We start from the raw sequence: 22597 nt of genomic DNA, 5'->3' as shown, positions 1-22597 counted from the left end.
TCAAATGATGTCGGTGGTGCTGGGACCTGGTTAGGGGCGTGGAGTGGATGAGTAGCTTCTTGCTCGCCTGCAAAAGGACTGTTTTCTGCCACTAATTGGATCTTAGCCCAGAGGCTTCCCTGCTTTCTGATGTCACCAGTTGCTACTTTACCACTTGAACTTTAGTCACAGTTTTTGGAGTGTGTCATAGAAATTAGCTTGATAGAACTCTGAAGTTTGGAACTTTTATACTGTTGGGGCGTGGAGAACACTTTTAGCAAATGTTAACATTCCAAATAAGTTGTTGGTCTTGAAGCTGCCTGCTGACGACCAGAAGTTCACTAATTTTTAGTCACTGTTCTGTAGGACCCAAGGAAGCAAATAGCAGTACGAATATCCAGTTTTTCCAAGAAACGATGATGCCTGATGCTGTCTCTCCCTTTTTCTTAGTGTCATAGCACCTCACAGAGGAATGGCCCTGTGAGGTTGACAAGATGCATATTCCCGTCTGTCTTTCAGGGGCCCTGGGCGGCACTGCAGGCCTGAACGGCTTTCCTGCTGATAAGCCAAGAAATGAGTTACATTTTATGGCCTGTCATTCTGTCATTATATGTGTGTGTGCAATATATATTTCATATCATATATATATATACTATTTAACAATTTTTATTTTATGAAATACCATTATAACTTAAAGCACTGGTTTCATGCTTTAAGTTATATCTTCACTGAGACAAAATCTACAGACATACACATGTGTATTCACAGGTCCCTAAATACATGCAAAGTGAAACAACCACTTTTAGCTAATTCGATATTATTCTTATTGGTTATTCTTGTAGGTTAAACATAAACATCAAGTACCTACCTACTTTTGTAAATATAGTGTTTGACTTTATTTAAAGCTGCTGAAAAATAACTAAATAAAATTAATTTAAAAAATAAATAAAAATAAAAATAAAATCTGAAAAAAAAAGCTGCTGAAAATGTAACTCCACTGGTACCTGTAAAAAGAATGCCAGGACTTTGTGTGTGTTAGAGGTAGATATTACCCTGAGTTCAGGGTAGCATGCAGCATCGTATTTAAAACTCACAACAGCCTGCTGGCACAGAGCTGTTATCGTCCTCATTGTATCATGAGGAAACAGATGTTAAAAGTAGTAGTAGTTGCGTCAGGTTTGTATAGCTGGTGGATGGCGTGTAAGAGCTGAGACCCAGTTCCAGCCTAAATCCAAAGTGCATGTGCTTCCACTGTCTTCCTAGGGCCGTCCTTGACCCTAAGCACTCAGAAGCAGCATTGCTCCTCGTTTTGACAGAGTGGGTTAGGCAGAGATTTGCAACCCAGGTAAAAGACTGTTGAACCTTTCTGCTTTTTGGTTTCATGCCTTTGTGATGGATGTGTGGTAGATCTGGGAAGTGAGCAATGCCAACCCGTGTGTTTCAGCCCCAGCATTTGTATGGTGTCTCTGATAGCAGGGAACAGAGAGCCTGACTCAAACTCTCGAAAGCAAACGCAGAAATGCTAAGGCTTATGATTCTCAGCAGTCCAGACACAGTGTGCTTTCAGGAGAGGCTGGATCCAGAGACTTGTGAGCCTTCAGGGTTTGGTTTCTTTTGTGGGGTTTCTTTTGGCTCTGTCCCCTCTGTGTATCAGATTTCTCACTGTGCTGGTTCCTTTCATGGTAGTTGCAGTGACAAGAGGTTCCCGTCTCCCGCTCCTCGCCATGCAAATCAGAGGAAGAGAGAACTTCTTGTGGCTGCTCAGGAGGGTGAAACTCTTCCTTCATGTTTGACGGGCAGTACCTGTTGTTACCAAGGAGCCTGCTGCAATTATTTACAGTACTCTTCTGGACAGAAAATCACTACCTTAGGAGCAAAGGGAAGACTTTTTCAGATATATGCGTACATACTTTTTGGGCATACCAAGTACTTACGTACACAATTGGAAAACTGTTATTCAAGAAGAATAACCTTTTGCTTATAATTTTGGATGGCATCATCTGTATTTACTGCCAAATGATGTATGCCTATTATACCTTAAAATCCTGATTACTGACTCCTTAAAAACAGTATTCGATTTACTACTATCGATAAGTGTTTTGTGTGTCCCATGTAGGTTGTGAAACAACTTAGAACCAAACATTTTAATTCAGTTTGGGTTTACTTATGTAGATCATGTAATTAATCCCTACGAAATAAAAGAAATTACCATCCAGAACTTTTAAATGTAACTATTTTACACTCTAGCCTATTTTTATCTCACCGAAGTTAGGCCAGACGGCAGTATCGTCATTTACAATCTTCTTTGCGATGTCGCTGTCAGAGAAAACAAGCTGACCATGTGAAAACCCTCCATTTGTAGTAAACCCTCAGTGAGGAGGCACAATTTATAAAAGTTTTCCATATGATGAGCACAGTCCTGTGAAGCAAAGGGTCGCTGGTTTGATTCCCAGTCAGGGCACAAGCCTGGGTTGCAGGCCAGGTCCCCAGTAGGGAACGCGTGAGAGGCAACCACACACTGATGTTTCTCTCCCTCTCTCCCTCCCTTCCCCTCTCTCTAAAAATAAATAAATAAAATATTTTTAAAAGTTTCTCATACGATGTGCTTATATTTTTTGGTTCTGAGTACTACGTCTAAATTGTTTTCTTTCTCTTGCTTTTTTTTTCCTATGAGTAAGGATCTCCAGCTTGTTCCCCTTTCTCCTTGAGGAGAAAAGAAAGGAAGGTCTGTTTTATGAAACAAGTCATGGTAGCAGGTAGTGAAGTAAGCTTTCCCACAGGCCTATTTACTATACGGTTTCTTCCCTCCTGCTGTGCACTTATCTCCGGGTTCTGAGAAATGGATCTTATTGTTAACTAGTTTGAACACAAGGGACCATAACAGTCAAAATGGCTATATAGAAAGATAGAAAAACATGAAGCTTGAATGTGCTGGGTGTCATCAAGGGCAAAACCCTGCCATTTTTATGGACTGGGTATCACTGTGCAAATATGAATATTTCAGGGGCTTTGAGGGTATTAATGAGTCCCCGGACCCCAAATAAGAAAATGATCTGGGTGGATTTTTCTCATGCCTCCCCTCCCACTTACTAAACTAAAAGTAAATGTCTAATGTAGAACGTTCCAGGCCCAACTGACATAACACCTGTCTCTGCTTCTGGGTTGGAGGTGTTGCAGTGCCCACACTCAGAATGGTGAGCCTTCCTGACGCTGACGGGTCTTTGCACTGCAGCTCAGCTGGACTCCCACGTCGAGAGCCCTACCCCGGCCTTCGCGGGCCCTTTGTCAGTGGAAACTCACTAGTTAATGCATAAAATGAATGTAAGTTTGCCGCTGCTGTGTGTGTGCAGAAGGTTTTTGCTGACTTCGATTAGCCGAAAAGCGGCCCATGACTATGGTGTAGCAGCTTTCTGATTGGCTACTATATTACTGAAATTTACTGAGGGTCCTTGGTGAAGCTGGAAGTATTAGTGAGGCGCAGGCCTTTTTGTTTCTTGTTTTAGCTTCTCGAGCAGCAAAATGGCTTTGTGCATTAGTATCAACAACAGTATGAAGAATATCAAGTATTTCGTGGTTTAAAATTGGCAGCCAACTTTCCCACATCATCTCAATTTTTGGCTCGCCAATAGAGTGGTGTAAAAGTTGGGCCACCACATTTATTACTCCCGATTTACATATGAGGAAATTCAAGCTCTGAGAAAGTAAGGGAACCACCCAAGGTCAGTCCATGGTAGAGGGAGGCCTACCATCCCACACATGCTTCCTTAAGAGATTTATAGGACCCATGTGGTTCAAGGAAGTGTCTTTGCACTGGCAGACAAGGGCCAGGCAGCTACTTGACGATTGTGTGATCTTTGAGAGACTGGCCTGACAATTGCTTAACCTCTCTAAGTCTCAGTTTCCTCATGGTCATCTTATATGGGGAGGATATTATGGGGCTGAAATGATAAGCTTTGAAAAATAAAATAATGAATATATGTAATACATTATTAAAACTGTTTCTTCTCTGTACTGTGTTGCTAGTTATTGACTAAGTGAAATATTATCATCTGCTTGTTTCAGATAATTCACACCCTTGTTAAAAGCAGAGAGCAGGTACCGTAATAAAATTAGTTCTGAAAACTTGTCTAAGACCCTTAATGAAATCAGGGCAAGCCTGGTAAATCAGACAACGGGATAAAATATTTAATTTGGTAATCTCTGTGTTATAATTTGCTTAATTGTTTTTGCTTACTTTTCTCTACTTTGGTTTGTTTTCATGAGAACATGTGCTCAGGAAGAATTCCTAGCATAAGAGTTTTAAAGCAAATTCTTTTCCCATTGACATGTCAGAGGGAATGAAAGTGAAATTCCAAATGACATCAGTAAATGTGGAGTCAATGAATGTCATGTAAATTAAGACCATTTGTAAGCATGCACATTTTATCTTTCAAAGCTGAAGCAAAAGCATATACATACATATATGTATATACGTATACACATACATATACACAGAAAAGTAAGGGTAGGCAAAAGTAGGTTAACAGTTGTTCGTATAACAGAAGAATAAATAATACTACAAGAAGGAACTCTGCGTTTCACATATTCACAATTGTAAACCTACTTTTGCTCATCCCAATAAATATATTTATCATAATTTTTTTCAAGTCACACGGTTTAAATTATGTTCTTCAAATTACTTATATGGGTGTGAAGAACACAGAAATAAGGATAAAATGCCCATATTGGATACTGGTCAGTGCTGACTGAAATCCAAAATTATGAATCACAAACACATATTCTCCAGTGCTTAGGTTTATTTGAAAACGAAGGTCAAATTAAAGCACATATAATTGGTCATCAAAATGGCACTGAAATGCTTTTCAGACTCTAATTTGCTGTTTAAAATTTTAGTAACATTTAGGATACTCGATGTTTATACCTTAAAAGTAGAGGTTGATTTGGAACTAAAAGTCTTTCTGATTAAGTGGATTCTAAACTTGTTAAAGTACATGGGTCCAAATCTGGTTTTACACCCAACGGCTGTTCCACAGATAAAACAACCTTTGTCCAACCCCGTCGATGCACTGCGCAGGATTTGCGCGTGGGGTCTGCCAGGGTAAGTCATCTGCGTCCAAGAATATGTCAGATGCATTTACCACGTGCACAGCTGAGCCTTGACAGTAGCTGGAAATTTGACCATGTCTCAAAGATAATGTAATTTGACCATATTATTTCCTTATTATTCACATGCAATTCCTTAGAGAAAGAAAATCTTGACCGTTTCTCTTCAGTTGTATTATGTGTGCCTTTTCTGTTATATTTGTGCAATCCTTTCTTTCCTTGGAATCAATACAGTAGAAGGCTGAAAGAAATGACAAATATTTGGGTAGTTTTCCCATCTCTTTTTATATACCTTGAACCAATTCATTTTCACAGTTTTGCTGATCAAATATTATTGACATATATAGAGATTCAATTTTGGAAACAGTTCGCAGCTGCTGTCTTTCGGAACAGTCCCCATTCTTGAGGCGTGTATGTGTGCGTGTTAGTAAGCGTGAACATGATAGGACATAAGAGTAGGCATAGTACTTGAAGCTTGAAACGATGCTCATGATCAAAATACATGCCAGGAAGGCCTGGATGCTTCTTAGAGGAAGGCCCCCAATTCAGACCCTAGCTTTCCAGCAGCCAACCTAAAGAGGGACACTTAATAAGCTTAAAATGCATCTTTAAAGCCAGTTTTCAATAAGGATAAAATTCTTCTTGCTACTGACAACAGATCAATATCTCCTAGGGACCTTTACTTTAATAGACAATTAAAAATTGTAAACTACATGGCTCTTTTTTAATGCTGAATTAAATAGAATAGTTATGTTGCCTTGTTCATAGTTGCAACCAGTGTATATTTTGGGAACCACTGAATTGGGAGGAAAATGTGGTATAAAGTGATTGCCAATTTCTTTTGATAAATTATTGACTAAAACACTGAAAAAAAATCACCTTGCTAATAACACCATAAAAAGTGAATGTTCAGGCCCTGAATAAACATATTTCCTAAATGTTGATAGAATTAAGCACAGCATGCCTGTTGCAGTGTGCTCCTCTAGGTAGTAATGTAGAATTAGGAGGTGGAACGTCTTTGTTGTATTCTCTCCCTCACAGGAGTTCCCCTTCATCCCATTATCTTTTAAAAAATCAGTGTATTGAGTACCTACCATGACAGGCATCCTGGTTACAACAACCAAGATGAAATTGTTTTCATTTCTGACTGAAGAAGAAAGATTAAAAAGATTAAATAAATTGTCTAAGATTACACAGCTACCAAGCATTAGAACTAGCACAGAAATATGGATTTCCTGACTCAAAATCCGATGTTGTTTTGTTCATACCTTTTCTCCCTCATCTCAACAATTTTATGTAGTTTGTAAAATTGTGTTAAAACATTGTATTAGTCTGCTCAGTTTGCCGTTTAAGAAAAGCTTCAGATTTGGTGGCTTAGCAGAAAAATACCTCTCGTAGTTCCAGAGGCTAGAATTCTAAGATCAAGGTGTCATCAAGTTTGGTTTTGTTCAGAAGCCTCTCCTCTTGGTTTGCAGGTGGCCATCACCTCCCTGTGTGCTCACCCCACCTCCTCCTTGCGTGCATGAAGAGGGACAAAGTGGGAGAGAGGCATCTGATGTCTCTACTTACAAAGACACTGATCCTGTGGGATCAGGGCACCGCCCTGTGACCTCATTTAACCTTAGTTACTTCCTTGGGAGCCCCATTCCAAATGTAGCCTTACTTGGGGCGAGGGTATCAGTATGTGACTTTTGAGAGGACACAAACTTTCAGTCCATAGCAGCTATCAGTATAAGGAAATTTCATGTAGAAGAATGCGACTAGTGCTCCTTCATGTTTGTGCCTGGTGTGTGCATGAGGATCTCAACCTAGATTCAAGGGCTGAGGTTAGTTTCAGGGCAGGCTTGAGTGAGCCATTGTCATCCTGTGCCGTTGCCTTGAACTGTAGGTTGGCTCTATATCCTGATACCATTCAGAATTAAAGTGACCAACACCCAGGCTAAGTCTCTGAGGGCAGTTGTAACCCATAATAATAACAAGCAGGATAATAACTGAATAATTGCCATGTGCCAGGCACTATCTGCTAAGTGTTTGGGGTTCATTGAACTCATTGTGTTTCAAGGAAGTCTCACAATTAAATAGGTGATATCTGATATTGTTACTTCCTTTACACTAAGATTTCATGTTCCTGGCCACATAGCTAGTAAACGCTTGATTCATGATTTATTTAAACCTAGACAGTCTGACTTTGGTGCTTTAAATACTATCCCATTCTTCCCTTCAAGTTAGCAAGTGGGCCAGCATCTTGATAGTCAGTAAGGCGAATGAGCACTAAGACGGTAAAAGGTAGGAATATTCATGAGCAACTCCAAGGGACGAGTTATTTTATCTTGAGGGCCATTGAGATCAGCACTGTCCTACTTTTCTCGCCCACCCGTCAGGGCAGAGACAGAAGTTTGTGGCTGAAGCATTGCTTCAGTGCTTCGTGTTCTAATCCAAGAGTCATTTTTCTTTTCCTTTGGTTTTCAGTCATTTTCATATTTGTATGTTTGGAAAAAAGTATGCAGCACGGAGCAAAAGTAGGTTTACAGTTGTTCCTATGGAATACAATACAATAATCAATAAATAATAATACAAGAATAAACTCTGTGTTTCTCATACTCACAACTGTAAACCTACTTTTGCCCCACCGTGTACATAGAATCAGCATCAAACATCACAGGTCTTTGGCAATTAAAATGACAATGCCAGTCACTAAGGAGGCAGGAAAGAAAGAGTGAGAAATTTGGGAGTCCAAGCTAAATTGTTTAGTGTTCAGATTTTGGGTAAAGAGATTTAAGTCTAACTCTTAATCACTTAATTTAGTTACTATATTGAGTTGAGATCCTTAACAGAGGATAAAGTAATTGGATGTTTAAATTTATTATTTAGTAAAAAAAATACACATTTGTGTTAAGATTTTTTCTACATGAATTTATAACATTTCAAAATTACATGTTTCTTTTTCTGTGTGGTAGATGAAAAGTGCTAGAAATTCTAAAATGAATCCTTTTGGAGGTTTAGGGGTGCTCAACTTTCCCGAGGTCCACTTACATCAGTCACTTAGTCCCAAAGGGTTTCGTGTCCTTGCTCGTTGGGTGTGATGTTGGACTTGTTAAGACCCCTCCCACGCTCCATGTTGGAGGGGTGCGATGCTTGTTTTCAGCCATTAAAGCCAGAAGAGTGTTTTCCTGAATGCTCTATACACGTAGGGTACACTCACAGCATTCATTAGTTCTTCGATACGATTCACATTTATCTATTCATTTGATCACTCAACTGACAAATGTCTTTTGACTTTCTACTCTGCCAACCACTGCCCTATGTCCTGTGGGACATTCAGTTGGCTTTTCAATACATTCCATGTATAGTTGAATACAAGTAGTTGATTCAATAGACAAGGAATCTGCATTGCAGATATTAACTAATAGTTTGATCTTCTAAAACTCAGTAACATTGTACAAATTAATATAGATCAGTTTTTACATTTTATAGTATAAAGAAGACCTCTGCAGGTGTAAAAATACAGGATACTCGAGTTTTTTTGAATTGCCTTAGGTATACTGCTTGTAGATAGTGGTTTATATTATAGTTCATCTTCAGAGTTTCATTGAAAAATAAAACATAAATCTCTATATTTAATTATATTATCTTATATACTGTGGTAGTATATTATGTGTATATATTTATTAGCTTAGATACATTTTACAAATGTCCTTTTTAAATAGCGCAGTGAGAGAAGGTGTTCTGCCTAAGACTGTCAAGGGCACTCATCCCTCAGAGCAAACAGCTGTTGACACTCCTCACGCCTCTCCGTCAGGCCAGCTGCCTTCACTCCAGCACAGAGCCAGCCTCCCACTCTTCTGAGCGCATTAAGAACATCTTAAGGGAACTTCTCACTTTCTTTTTTATCTACAAGGTTCCCTTGCTTTATTATTTCTTCCCTCCCTCCAGTCTAAAACAGAACATTTGTCCTTCTTTCTCCTGAAGCTGATCTTTTAATCTACGCTTTTGAGTTCCCTTTCCTTTCTCACTTTTCCAAGAATTTTTTTCTACTGATCATCTCTCATATCTTTTCTCCCTTAACTTCAAACCTTTGTCTTAAAATGAAGAATCAAACTCTCAATTTGGTTCTTTTTCAGGCTACACCTTGGCAGAAGTTGGCCCCCAAAAGGGAAGGAAAGGGATGAGATATAAGTGTGAACTTTCTAACGTGTCTCCGTGACTGTGGCTGTCTTCTGCTAGGAACCTCTGGTGGCTTCACTGTCAACCTAATGGAGTCCCTCCAGGGTGTGCCACCGCCTTTCCTCCTCTGCCCCCTGCCTTTGCCCCAGTGTTGACTGTTGCAGTCCCACTGACTGCTCCTTCAACACCCCTTGCTCTTCCTTGTTGCACAGTGTGATATGTTCACGTTATATACTTCTTTGCATTTCTAGTTGCCAAATCCTAGCCTTCTCTCAAGGCCTAAAATAGTGTTCCTTAAATGCAGCATGCCCAAGTAACCTTTTGTTTCTCTCGTTTTTATACTCCCATTTATGCCTCTGTTGCTTTTACAGCTTATTGTGTGTATGCTTTCTCACCCACTGAACATTAAACTCTGTGAAGGCATGAATTGCATCTTATTTATTTTTGAATTCTATGTGTGTGCACTATTCTTAAGTCCTAGTTGTTAAGTGTCACTGAAATGGACTTAAATTACATATATTTATATTTAATAATATATAAATCTATATAAACATATGTATTTGGTAAATGAGGCAACAGCATCTGGATTCAAACTCAAGTAAATATTGAAATTTGCATTCCAATGTTTTACTTCATTGCATTTTAGTATATAAGCTTTGGAAAAGATGTGATTTAATTGAGTAATGGACTGGTAGATGGAGTTCTGGAATTGTCTGACAGTTTGCCCAAGGGACCTTACAAACACCTGCTTGAGACTTGAGTATTTTTCTAGCCTTAAACTCTGTAGACAGTGAGATAGTCCAAGATGAAGCTGAAAATATGAATGCCTTTCAGAGTTTACCGTGTGCCGGGCCGTCCCTGAACAACCATGAAGCACAGCTAATAACGAAGCTTTTCTTCTTTTGGGCAAAAGCTTACTTCTTTTGGGCAAAGTGTGGCTTCCACTCGAAGCACAGTCCTCTGTCACATCTTGCCTGGCTGTTCAAGCCCCTTTTTGATCAGATGCTTCTCTGGAGCTCTGACAATAACTGGCGTCCAGGTGTTTTTGTGTGCACTAACTCGATGTTCATTTCCAAAGTCTCGTGGGATAGCACAGTGTCATTTATTCACTCCATATGCTTCACCAATCCTGGGGGAGTGTTGAATCGAGATTTTCTCTTTGATTTACTGAGGTTGTCTAGCTCTTCAGTGGCACACGGGTTAATTTCCCCATTCTGTCAAAATATTCGGAAGAGGAGACCAATTGATTATTTTAGCAGCTTAGTTATTAGAGATGGTTATACCTGTGTGGTTAGATTATATGTCATAGGCTCCACCTTGATTTCCTTTTGAGGGGTATTTATTGTGTCTAGTCCTAATGTAGGAAGACTGAGGACAACTATTTTCCACCGTATCTGCGAATCACTTGTAGATACGGTGCAGCTGTGCTTTTACTGTTTTTGGTATTATTTACATTGATGTGGGAGGTTGTTCTTTCCTAAGAGATGACCTTTTCTCAGGCAAGGTCAGCCTGTGTTACGTATACTTATGAATATAATGTATATTTTATTACTTGATTTCCTCATTTTCTTCATTTACATAGCCCAGAGTTAACTTTGGCATTTCTTTATGCTAAATTTGGCATATCCAGGAAGAAAAGAAAGCATGGAGAAAGAATCCTGATCTTGTTTATGTATACCTGTAGCAACCAAATAGTAAACATAAGCACTGCAAAAGATAAGACTGGAGAAGGCAATATGTTGGAGTTTTGACTTGTTATGGCATAGTTCTCATTGGAGTAGTAAACAGTCCTCCTTTGCTTTCATCTTCCATATATTTAGTTAAACAGTAAATATTTAAGATAGCTTGTCAAGGGGTATTTACTTACCTGCCATAATAAATACTAAGGGATAGAGTAGAGAAGATTGAAAAGAAGGGGAATAAAAATAAAAATGTGTCACAAATGAGAAAGCAAGAAATATGTTTCATTCTATGAAACATCTCATTGGCCTTGTCCTTTTGCAAAGACAAGGCGGCGTACACCATTCCACAGAAGCAGTAGCGCCTGTTTTGGATATTAAGTAATTTACTACTTATAGAACTTGATTATTTTGGCAATTATGGCTACCAGGAACTCATTTGGGAAAAATTAAAATTTTGATTGAACTTATTTTGTTTTCTATAAAAACAGATAGTTCAATGAAGCATTGGTTTTTAACTACTATTATTTTTGTTTCTTGGACTGATTAGCTTTAAAATATGGATGATACATGGCTTGCTCATCCTAAGTTCAATACCATCTGTGTTTTGTTTTTCATTCATTTACTCAATCAGTTTCTGCCATAGGGCCAGGTTAAAAAAAAACTTTAAATAAATGGAAGTAGGATGGAAGTAGGATGGAAAATAATTGACTTGAAGGTTTGAAGACCTAACTAAGCTCTGGTCCTTAGCCAGTGTCATGACTGGTGGGTCCTTAAGCAAGTCTTTTGATTTCTCCAGTTCTCAGCTGTTTCTGCTGTTGGTTGGCTGATGGATTAATGATTTCTGAAATCTTGACGATACTGACCACACCCTCTATGATTTATAATGAGCTCAAAACTAATGATGATTGAAGTGGGCAGGAATACGTTTGCTCCTTAGTAAGTGAGTCAGGTGTGACTTGTTTGATGTCAAATATGTGGTCAAGAAAACAAATATCAGTTACAATAGCAGTCTTGGAAAACATGGCATGTTTTTAAGAACATTTGTGGGGGCGGGTTTGCATTGCTGGTACCCAGCGGTCACAGGTCCGATGAGAGTGAGAACTGGAGAGTGCTGGACTATCCCAAATCATCAAAGAAGGATGAAATTATGTTCAGGAGACTAATTAACTCAAGGAGAAGGCTAATGTACTGTGGAAAATAATTGCTAACAGGCAATCAAACAAAAATGTTCTCTTTGGTCTTTACCTAACATGAGGTTGTATTAACTAGACCATCTTATTCCCTAAGCGTCCCCAAGAACCAACATTTTACCTCACTAAAATAAAGTATATACTAGAGAGAAACTGCAATGATAGTCATATTTTATGTCACCTGACAAATGTATTTATCACTATAGCTAACACGGAGAACTGTGTACTTTTGCATATCAGCACACATAGATTTCTCTAAAGACTTGCTCAGTGCTGTGGTCTCTCTGAGAGCCTTTTCAAATTCTCTCAATAGGATTGAGCATTTCCCGATCTGTGGTCTCCCTGTTCAGTGTTCACATTTATGTCAAAGCACTTTCTTGAACTTACATGTTCAAAACGTCTCCCTTGTAGGTTCTGAGCTCTTCAGTGCAGAGCTTGCCTTTTTCACTTTTTGTATATTAAAAACTTAGCTCATTTCGTGGCACATAGTAGCCATTCATTCAATACCTGTCATAAAATAGTTAGAGACCCCAGTGAAGGAGGCCTAAGTTACAGTCCCTGGTTCACAGGTACTTGCTTCTTTGTTTTCAGCAGTGCTGATTTAGTGATGCTTTCATTTGTGTCTTTTCTGCGCTCCAGCACCCACTGCCTGCTGAGAAGCAGTAATACATTAGAGGTAGGTCTGGTATCACTTTTACAGACAGGTGTAGAACCAGAGTCCTAAATAATTATGGCATAAGAGGTGAATTTCACCCCAGCCGACTCTTGTAAAAAATCCTTTTTCACACTCACATTTTTGACTTTTCAGTCTTCTACTTTGTTGTCTCAGTAATTAATTGCCCCATTTTCCAAAATTACCACTTTTCCCATGTGTATCTCTTTAATCTTTTTTACATTTCAAACCAGACCCCAACTTTTACCTCCATGTAGTCATCATGCTGATCAAAATATTTGTGTGTACGTGTATGTGTGTGTTTGTGCTTCTTCGTAGCCTGCGCCTGCCTTCCCTCCAGCTCCCTGCTGTCTCTCACCTTGCCACTCTCGACACTGCAACATGGATCGATGGGTCCGTTTAGAGCCTTTTTTTAGGGAAGGAAATATGACTCTTAAAAAAAATGGCGGAATTGATCAATTGTATCTCGAACATGCATTTTTACCTTTCAGCACCTCATCCCCATCTTTACCTACTATTTTTGAATCTCTTCTACTACCTTCTATAAAATAAAAATGTCTCCTCTCTAATGTATGTAACATTTGTTCTTTAAAACGTCATTTTTAAACACTCCTTTTAACCAAGAAATATAAGGGTCATATTCATTTCCAGGTCCTATTTGCCATTTTCCATAGAGTTAATTATTGCCAATCATGATTATTTTTAATTGTGACAACTCTCATCTAAAGTGTTACTGGTTTATAGTATCAGCACTTTTACTAAAATTATAATCTAGTGTGCATTTGTTTAATTTCAGGAAAAATAAGAATGGTGGAAGGTACTTATAGTTCCACGAGAAGTTTGCCAATAAAACTTTAACCTCTTATGAGATTCATGAAAAAGTCATTTAAATCATTAAACCATAACTTGTGTTAAAATAGTTTGAAATGACAGAAAATTGAAATAATAAGAAGTCCTGCCAACAATGGATAGTTTAAAAATACCCACCTCTGCCTGCCTGTCTATCATCTATCCATCTATCTCATCATAGCTGAACGTGACCTGTGAGCTTTGCTTAGCTTAGTGATTTAGTGATAATAACCTGTAAGCGTTCAAGAATAAATATCTAATGCCAAGAATTTTTTCTAACAGTAGAAAGACTAAGAAACCGCTGATAGGAACAATAATAATCAAGCTTATCAGGCATTGGTTGGAAATAGGAGGTAGAGGATTGGAAAATATTTTTAAAGAACTCTTCTAAAACTTGCAGGTAACTAACAAGATTGTTACCTGCAAGGTAATTTTTTCCCTCCTTTTAGGAATGTATGTTACATGACCTTAAGATATTTAATAGGGTCTGTTAACACTATTTTCTGAAAACTTGTTGGTTGTATTGAATATTGAGTTTTCATTGCATGGTGATTTTTTATGAATCAAGTAACCTAAAAGTAAAGTTGAAGAAATGAAAATCTCTTCTCTTTTGTTCCATTGTTTAATATTGTATCATGTGAACTGTTGGTTTCTATGGAAGAGGAGCAGAGCGATCATACTACAATCTCAAGAGCTGTGTGGGGAAAGATTTTTCTTTTATTTATTTATGTTATTATCATTACTTTTAAAAATCCTCACACAAGGATATGTTGATTTTGGAGCCGGTGGGGGAGAGAGAGAAGACAAGACAGGACAAGACAGATAAATACTGTTTGGTTACCTTCCCTATGTGCCCCAGCCGGGGATGGAACCCGCAACCCAGTTTTGTGCCCTGACCACCTGACCTGGATCAAACCTGCAACTTTAAGGTGGTGCAGGGCAATGATCCAATCCACTGGGCCACCTGGCCAGAGCCAATTTTCTTTTATGTTTATGAAGAACCTATGAAGAAACTAAAGCACAAAAACTTGCTTAAAGTTAATGCAAAAATAATTTTCTGAGTTGTTATCTCCATGTTTTTATTATAATAGTACCCATAATCACCTCCCTTGTAGAGGCCATTACTGATTCCAATTTGCAGCAAAATGATTTGTGCAAAACCTCAGAAATGGGTGTCATATCTTTCACATTAATATCATTGAGATCTTGGCTTTAAAATTGCTCCAATTACCTGGAAGTTTCTTTGAGGTAAAAATATAAGTAGAACACCATTATCATTGCTTTTTTCTGTTAGGGAAAAACCAGACATCGAAGTCATGAATTTTAAATCATATGACAGAAAACAATTTTTGAATCCTCTTATTGAGGGAAAAGCAGAATCTTCCATAATCTAAATTTCCAGATACATATGCATGTCAGGAGATGAGCATTTTCTACTTCCAGTAGCCACAGCCCTGGAAAGTGAGACGGAAAAGCCGAGTCAGAACTGGGAACATTGCCCGGTGACGACTTGTCTGGGGCTCACCCGCCTGCTGTTCTGCCTGTGGAGGTCGTTGGTAGGGATGAGGACTTCTGGGCTGGCTGTTGGTTGGGTGCCTCTTGTAGTTGCTTCACCACTGGAAGAAGTGGATATCAGCGCTGACCTCCTGCAGATTACCTTCTCCTCTCCCCTTCTTACCTCTTAGTTCAGTGACCCTGGGATTGCCAAACATAGTGACTGAACAGTGCGACTAACTTTTTCTATATGTAGCTAAATCTGTAGAATCTGGGCACATTGATGTCTTGGGTGAATTTTGCTCAGAGTGCAAAGTGGCTCAGTGACTTATTTATTTTCTGCAGGAGGCCATACTGTCAAGGTGTAATTTGGATTTTTTCAAAGCATTATAACTTGATGTTATTCAAAAAGGAGATGCTATTTGGTTTGTTAGAAAGATACATATAGTTAATTATTCATTATCTTATGGAATATATATTTTATTCCATTGTTGCTTCCTTCCTCCCTTCCCCCCTTCCTTCCTTCCTTCCTTCCTTCCTTCCTTCCTTCCTTCCTTCCTTCCTTCCTTCCTTCCTTCCTTTCTTCCTTCCTTCCTTCCTTCCTTCCCTTTCTTCCCACATCGCCACTATTCTCTCAGTGTTTAATCAGTCATGCTCTTTGGCTTCATGAAGCTTTAAGTTTTGAAAACTGTACAGCTTGTCAAGTGTCATGTTAAGTGCCAGCAAAAGGCAGATTGGAGGCAAGAAGAACAAAGTTGAGAATGAAAATTAATGTAACATTTGCTTAATAATTTGCCCTTTGCAGCAACAGAATCTTATCTGACCACCCACATTCATCTGGTTGCCAATGTGGTTCTTGCTTCAATTGCAGAAGCTATTTTTGCACCTTTTATGTCTTTTGAGGAACTGATGGGCCTCCTTGCTTACAGTGATTCATGTCTCCATGTGAACAGGGTGTCCCGAGGTGCTACTGCAGGGATGTGCAGAAAGGAGGGGCAATTAAAGCAAGCTTCTTCCTTTAAGCATTTTGAAAGCTCCCATGAACTGGTTCTGGATTAAAGTGCATTCAAATTGGCATGTGTTGATGCTTTAATCCTTTCTATGGGACAGTAACTTTTCTGGAAGAAAGCAGTGTTTTAAAAAATTAACAAATATACAATAATTATCTAGGGGGAGTATAATAATATTTTATATGGGCCTTTTATATTTGGAGGTAAATCATCTTGAGATGGTTGATGGATTGATCTGTTTGGATTAAGTAATTTAACTGAACTTCCATGCATTTTGGGGGGGATCAGGCTTGGGTAAATATAAATTCTTAGTATGAGAAAGTCCTTTTCTTTGCTACTTACTAAGGTTTGTTAAGTATCAGGATTTGCCTTTGGTTGGTTTTGGCTTCCTATTTTAGAAATTAATTTTAGCACAGAACATAACATTGCTGATATAAACTGCAGAAAAGAATTTGCTACGAGGATCTGAGACTTCATCCTGTGGAGTTTCATTGCTGATGCACCATAAATTTTGTGAGAATGTCAGCTTTAGTGCAGAAGTGTATCATGGACTTCACTGGTGTAATTGCTAAGTTAAGTTTTACCTTTAGCCTTATTTTCCTATGGCCTCTGTTCTTATTGTTGCAAGCAATTCTCTTTTAATACATATACTTATCCCAAAGATTTAAACTATGTTCAAAGACAGAAATTTTTTTCTTGGGATAAGAAAAGTCTTCTTGAGACATCAGTTCTATTTTCTCCGCCTCGGGGTAGGCAGTTTCCGTGAGTAAAGAACGAGTGTGCCTATGAACTCCACTTCAAGAGTCATCATTTTAAATCTCCTGTTCATCTTTTAGATTCCAGAAGCTGTACGTGAGTCCCTGTGGGAGAGTCGGCACCATGGCAGGCGCAGACGGTTGCGATGCGGTTTTGTGATGTGAGGATAACAGGTTAATACTAAATTTATTATTTATTCTATTCTTTTTACATTTAACTTAATAAGCAGTTTTGGACATGATGCACCCATACATAAACTAACTTCGTAGTCACATCTGGGAGGAAAAATGTATCTGCTATTCACAGAGAAAAGTGGTGTGATTTGTTTTGGCTCTTAAAAAAATTATAGACCAGTTTTAATTATAATTTTTTGAATGAAATAACCTTGTTTCAAAGGATCTTTCTGGCAACTTTTCAGGTAAAATTCTATTTAGCAGTAAATCCTAATTACTTTTGCTTATACATTCCACCAGAAAAACAAAATCACAATTATAAAAATATCACAAAACAATTTATGAGAAAATATTAAAAGTAGTGAAACACAGTCAGATCATATTTTTCCCTTTCTCCAAAAGTTCTCTGAATTGCTTGGCAGAGTTTTATGTAATATACAGTATCTTCCTCGTATCGGCAACTTGCTTATTTTAGGAAGAGCTGAGGTTGTTATGGGAATTTTTACTAATAAAAGAAGCATTTATAATGAATTTGGCTCTCAGGAAGGTGCCTGTTTTTTCCATCATCCTGTGGAAATAAGTCTGTATTCAGCTGGGTGCTGGCACAGGGCATGGTTTTTTCATGGACCCTTTTTTCCCTCATCCGGGAGGCATCCGTGGTGGGACTCGTGGGCCTTCGCTCAGAGCGACAGTGCTCTCAGACGCTCATGTGTTTCTGGAAATATTGCGTGATTGATCTCTGGCATTTGAAAATGAAATATATGCAAATGGCTTCTGAAATTTTGCTTGCTAGCTACTATCATAAGACGTAGGCTTGTTTACAAGTAAAATACCACTCAATTCTCCAAAAAAAACCAGATAATCATTTTAGTTCTTAAGAATATTTCATTATTAAAATATTGGAAGTGGAGGAGTAGTGTCTGGTGCCAGTCATTTTATCCATTATTATTTAGGATGTTATTATTTAATGCTCACTTGACTTCTGCCACCACTCAAGTAATGATTAATTTCCTGAGGTGAAGTTTTTTTTTCTAAGATAGTGTTTTTCTAAGCAAAAGATCCCAGATGGACAACCCTGGACACTGTGGGCCTTTATTCATCTGCAGAGCGAGCCTGCCCTCCTGCCAGCCCCGCCCAGCTGCCATCCCGAGGAGACCTCTGTCGGGTCCATATACGGGGCGCTGTTTCTGTGCCTGTCCTCTCAGGGTCCGCTTGAGCACACTAGCTGCCCGCTTGCCAAATTTATTGGAGTGGGACTGTGAAGAGGGGCCAAAGAACAGGGCTCGCTTTCAAGGAAAATGGCCACTCTTCCATGCAGTATATCATCTTCTTTTCTTTTGCTCAGTTCCTTTAGTTCCATTGCCACAGAAATAGCCGTGTGGAGGGTAATACCTTTTCCATCACAGCCCCTCTCTGAAAAATGTGCTCAGCCCACTGGATTGTGCCTGTCTTTACAAACAGGTAGATTCCCATGGGCTGGAGCACCTGCCACAGGAAACCGGAAGTCACATCCTCCAGCAAAATAGCTTTCTCTTTCTGTAGCACTGAAAGACATCAGGAGAGATTTTAAATGGGAATGTGAAACTGTGTTTGGAATACCTCTCCTTTGTTGGCAGTGAGTGCCAAAAATGACTGTGTGTGGGTTTGGTTACCATAAAAAGGAATCTCAGAGAGTGAAATGATAACCAGCTGCTTGTATGCGAGAGTTGCTCTAGTACTGCATTTTTTAAACATATAGATTGATTGGGAAAACTGGAAGTTTACTTTGAACAATTAGAGTAAATAAACAGGGAAATAATCTACCCAGTCACAGAGAAGTGATATAGCTATAATTAACCACATCACTCTAGATCTTTAAAGCACTAGGTAGATCCGTATTGGGAAAATCAAACTAAAACTGCAGGTGTATAGAGTGGTATATTTGATGGTTTGTAATAATGTTATGAGATCCAAAGAAACTGTTTCCCAATCTATAAGCATTTTCATACATTTAAATAATAAGACAGAAGCTCAGGAATTTATACCGTTGTTGGTAGAGTTATACTACTAAGTAAAAGTGCCACCGCACAAAACATGACAAAATGGCCTGATCAAATTTTGGATTGAACTTGGAAAGTCTTACGATTTTGAAAGTGAGTTTCTTTTCCGAAATAGAAGTTGAGGAGAATAGCAGAGACTGTTGAACACTCCCAAATCCTCTTGGTGAAGAGACAGACAGTCATGCCCTGGAATGGGTCTGGGAACACAGTATACACTGCAGAGTTCTCTCAGTTTCAACCATAAAGCAACTGCAGGCAGGCGGTTAATGAAAAAAGCCCACATTTTTAATGGCTCATGAATAGGATCAGTAAATCCCCCAAAAGACTGACGACTCATTTTCTCTCCCATCTACCTTTCTCTACATGTCTCAGAAATTCCAAAAAGGAAACTGATTTTATGGATAGTACTTGGTGTTGGAGAGAATATCCTCAAATATGTTTAAAATCTAATATAAAGGATTCACGTAAAAAAAGTTTAAAATCGAATGCAAAAAGTTCGTGGGAAATAGTAATGATTTCCAGTTCCTGAGTAATATTCTTCCCACTGACGTGAGAATTTGGACAGTGCAGCTCAGATGACGGCAGAGCAGAGCGACCCCCGGTACTGCTGGGAGCTCCCCCTCAGCCACAGACAGGGCTCTTCCTGAGTGCCCAGGGGAAGGTGATGCGGCTGGGGGTGCCATCTGATTTTGTGATGAAGTGGTAGGACGTATTAGGTAGGTGTACCTTAGAAACTTGAAGAGATTTTTCCAACAGAAGCTATTTGCATAATTGAGTCAATGTGTTTTTTTACTGGGATCAAGGTTCTGAATTTAAAAAAAAATTCTGGATAACAAATGCTGTTGGAGTACAGGATGATAACATGGTAATAGCAGCAAAATGGACTGTTACCTTTGTAATAAAATAGTTTATATTACTTTTTCTGATTAGCCTCCTTTCCTAAAAGTTTAAATCCAAGAACAATTAACTAGATGTTTAGATCATTTTTGTTCTGACTGTTGAAGACCTACTTTTAAATTTTATATAAATCCCTTTTTCATCTTCTGGTCTATTCTTTAACAGCAAATGGTTATTGCTATTTTTTATGAATTTTATTTGATACATCTCTTTCATGTGATATGTCCTTAAGAATAAGAATTATATGTGTCTTGCTTATGGTGTAATGGTTTTCATTTATTACTGTAAATTATAAAAATTAAAACCATCTGATTTATTACGGTATCTCATTGCAATGGAAATATTATATTCTACTTAACAAATATATTATCTCAGTCCTGTTTTTCATATAATTTTATATATGAAGTCTGTGTTTTAAGTAAAATTGCAATTCTATGTAAACTAACAAATGGGAAGCAACCATATCCCTAATTTTCAGTTGGGTGAGACTCTTATTTTCCCTAAAAGTAATGCTTTTAAAAAAATTAATTTTTATGCAGTTTACATTCAATATTAGTTTATTTTAGTTTCAAATGTACAGTGTAGTGGTAGGATGGGCATATACTTTCCAAAGTGCTCCCCCTGATATTCCCAGTACCCGCCTGGTGACACATCATTATCACGATATTATTGACTGTTTTCTGTGCAGCACCTTCTTCACACCCCCACGACTATTTTGTAATGATCAATTTGCACTTTTTAATCCCTGCACCATTTCACCCAGTCCCCCTTTTTAATGAATAAAGTGAGTGAAACAGTTGTTTGCCGTGGGAATCCATCATGTTCTCATAGGGAGCTGTCCTCATCGATGCTTTAATGTACACGTTTTGAACATTATTTAAAGTATGGATTGGTTTGATGTCTAGGAAATGGCAGTTTTTATACTACTGCAAGACTCATGTATTCTCCCGCACAGATGAAAAATGTAAGCATTAAAAATATCAGAGTCAAGTAGAAATATCTAGGAAAAAGTGATGGATTATATTAAGTTTTGATAACACTTAACAGCAGAGGTGGGGCCTCCTAGGCTTGGAGGTGCACCAGACCTGGACTCGATTTTGGTCTGATGCTCAACCTACCTGAGGATCATACTCAACTGTAAAATAGGTGTAATGACACTAAGTGCATAGGGCTGTCATGAAGATCAAATAAGGTAATATGTATGTAAGTCTATACCAGTTGTCAGCATACAGTAAATGCATAATAAACAACCAAAATTATTGTTTATAGCCATGGAACTGTGTGCATATATCAATGCCATGATAAAATATTAAATATGAAAAGTAACCTTGATATTATTCAGTTCAAGCTTTGACTTCTAATTAAGGAAATAGTTGCAAATGTTTTTGTCTTGACTCGAAAATACACTTTATTTCCATTTTAGAAGGTGTAACTTACCTCCGAAAGTTTGACAAAGGTTATATCTATAAGAAGCTTAAATACTTAGTTAAGTAAACAAAAAATGTAGCCTATTTGGAGTTGACATTGCGTGTTCTTGCTAGCGTGGTTGCTGGCACTGGTTGAAGTTCGCACTGTGGTATTACAAGGCCTTTACTTCTCTTTCCATCTTTGCCTTATTACCTACAGAGGGATGTGTAGGAAAATCACCGTGGGGGGAAATTCAGTTCACTTTTTTAAAAACCTGGGTGAATATGCTGATCGTTTAGTTTTTGCAGTGATTCCCTTACAAATCTTCATGGCTCTCAGCAGCGGCAGGATCTTTTGATGGCAGATATCTTGCCACCAATACCTGTGCCTACTCATTTCTCATCCCAAAGCCTTCTTATTCCCATGGGAATTTGCATTTCCTTTCCCCTTTTCTAAGTGTAACTGCTGTTATCATTATTACATTGCCATTCTGTATTAGGGAGCAAATTGGACGTGGAAGTAAGACTGTACCTGAGAGTTAGTTCGGGAAATTGTTGTACATTTGCATCTTGTTTTTCTAAACAATATTTTATTAAAGAGATGAGCATGCTTGGGTTAAAAATATAAGCAAAAATATAAGCAAGTCATAAAGTAAAAAGTAGAAATCCCTTCTTACCCCTCCCTCTGACTCCCTGGTCCCACTTCTGCTCTTTAACTGCTGTTAAAAGCTGTTTGGCATCTTTGCCTAAATTTTCTGTTTATTGCCCATTTCTCTTTTACACAAATGGGATTATTAAATACAACCTAGGGTGCAATAAGCATTTGTTTACATTCAACCTTACTGTCTTTTGGACGAGTTTTTATGGTGATACTCATAGCTGTCCTTCATTTTCTTAGATGGTTGAGTTTTATGATGGAGCTGTAATTTATTTAAGCAATTCTTGTGCACAATTCCTCGTGCGCTTGCACAGGTCCATCTGTAAGGATAGAATCCCAGCAGTGGAATCCCTGGGCCCACAAGCATGAGCTTTTCTACTTTGGTAAGCACTGCAGTGTTGCCTGCCCAGCACAAGTGAGCACTGAAGTGCTCAGAATCCTCTGGGGACCGCATGGGAAATTTGCTTATGGAAGTTGACCATCGCTTGAAGCCTAATAGGTTCTAGGTTGTTGAGTTCTCCACA

The 22597-nt window shown here is 38.4% G+C and overlaps 1 protein-coding gene across 7 annotated transcripts in view; it reads left to right on the top strand.

Annotated features, from left to right (window-relative positions):
* HIVEP2 (HIVEP zinc finger 2) overlaps positions 1-22597 on the top strand; it is a 186070-nt gene that overhangs the window by 138611 nt on the left and 24862 nt on the right. For 6 of the 7 annotated variants that reach the window (XM_053663419.1, XM_053663416.1, XM_053663415.1 and 3 more), the window contains exon 3: positions 16981-17073. The exons of the other annotated variant lie outside the window; for it this stretch is intronic. The gene's annotated coding sequence lies outside the window, so the exon portion shown is untranslated. The remainder of the gene's footprint in view (positions 1-16980; positions 17074-22597) is intronic. 7 annotated transcript variants of the gene reach the window in all.

This window comes from Artibeus jamaicensis, unplaced genomic scaffold (genome assembly GCF_021234435.1).
Source record: "Artibeus jamaicensis isolate MK-2021 breed Jamaican fruit bat unplaced genomic scaffold, CSHL_Jam_final contig_3176, whole genome shotgun sequence".
Taxonomy (NCBI): Eukaryota; Metazoa; Chordata; class Mammalia; order Chiroptera; family Phyllostomidae; genus Artibeus; species Artibeus jamaicensis.
This window is presented reverse-complemented; position numbering and strand designations above follow the sequence as displayed.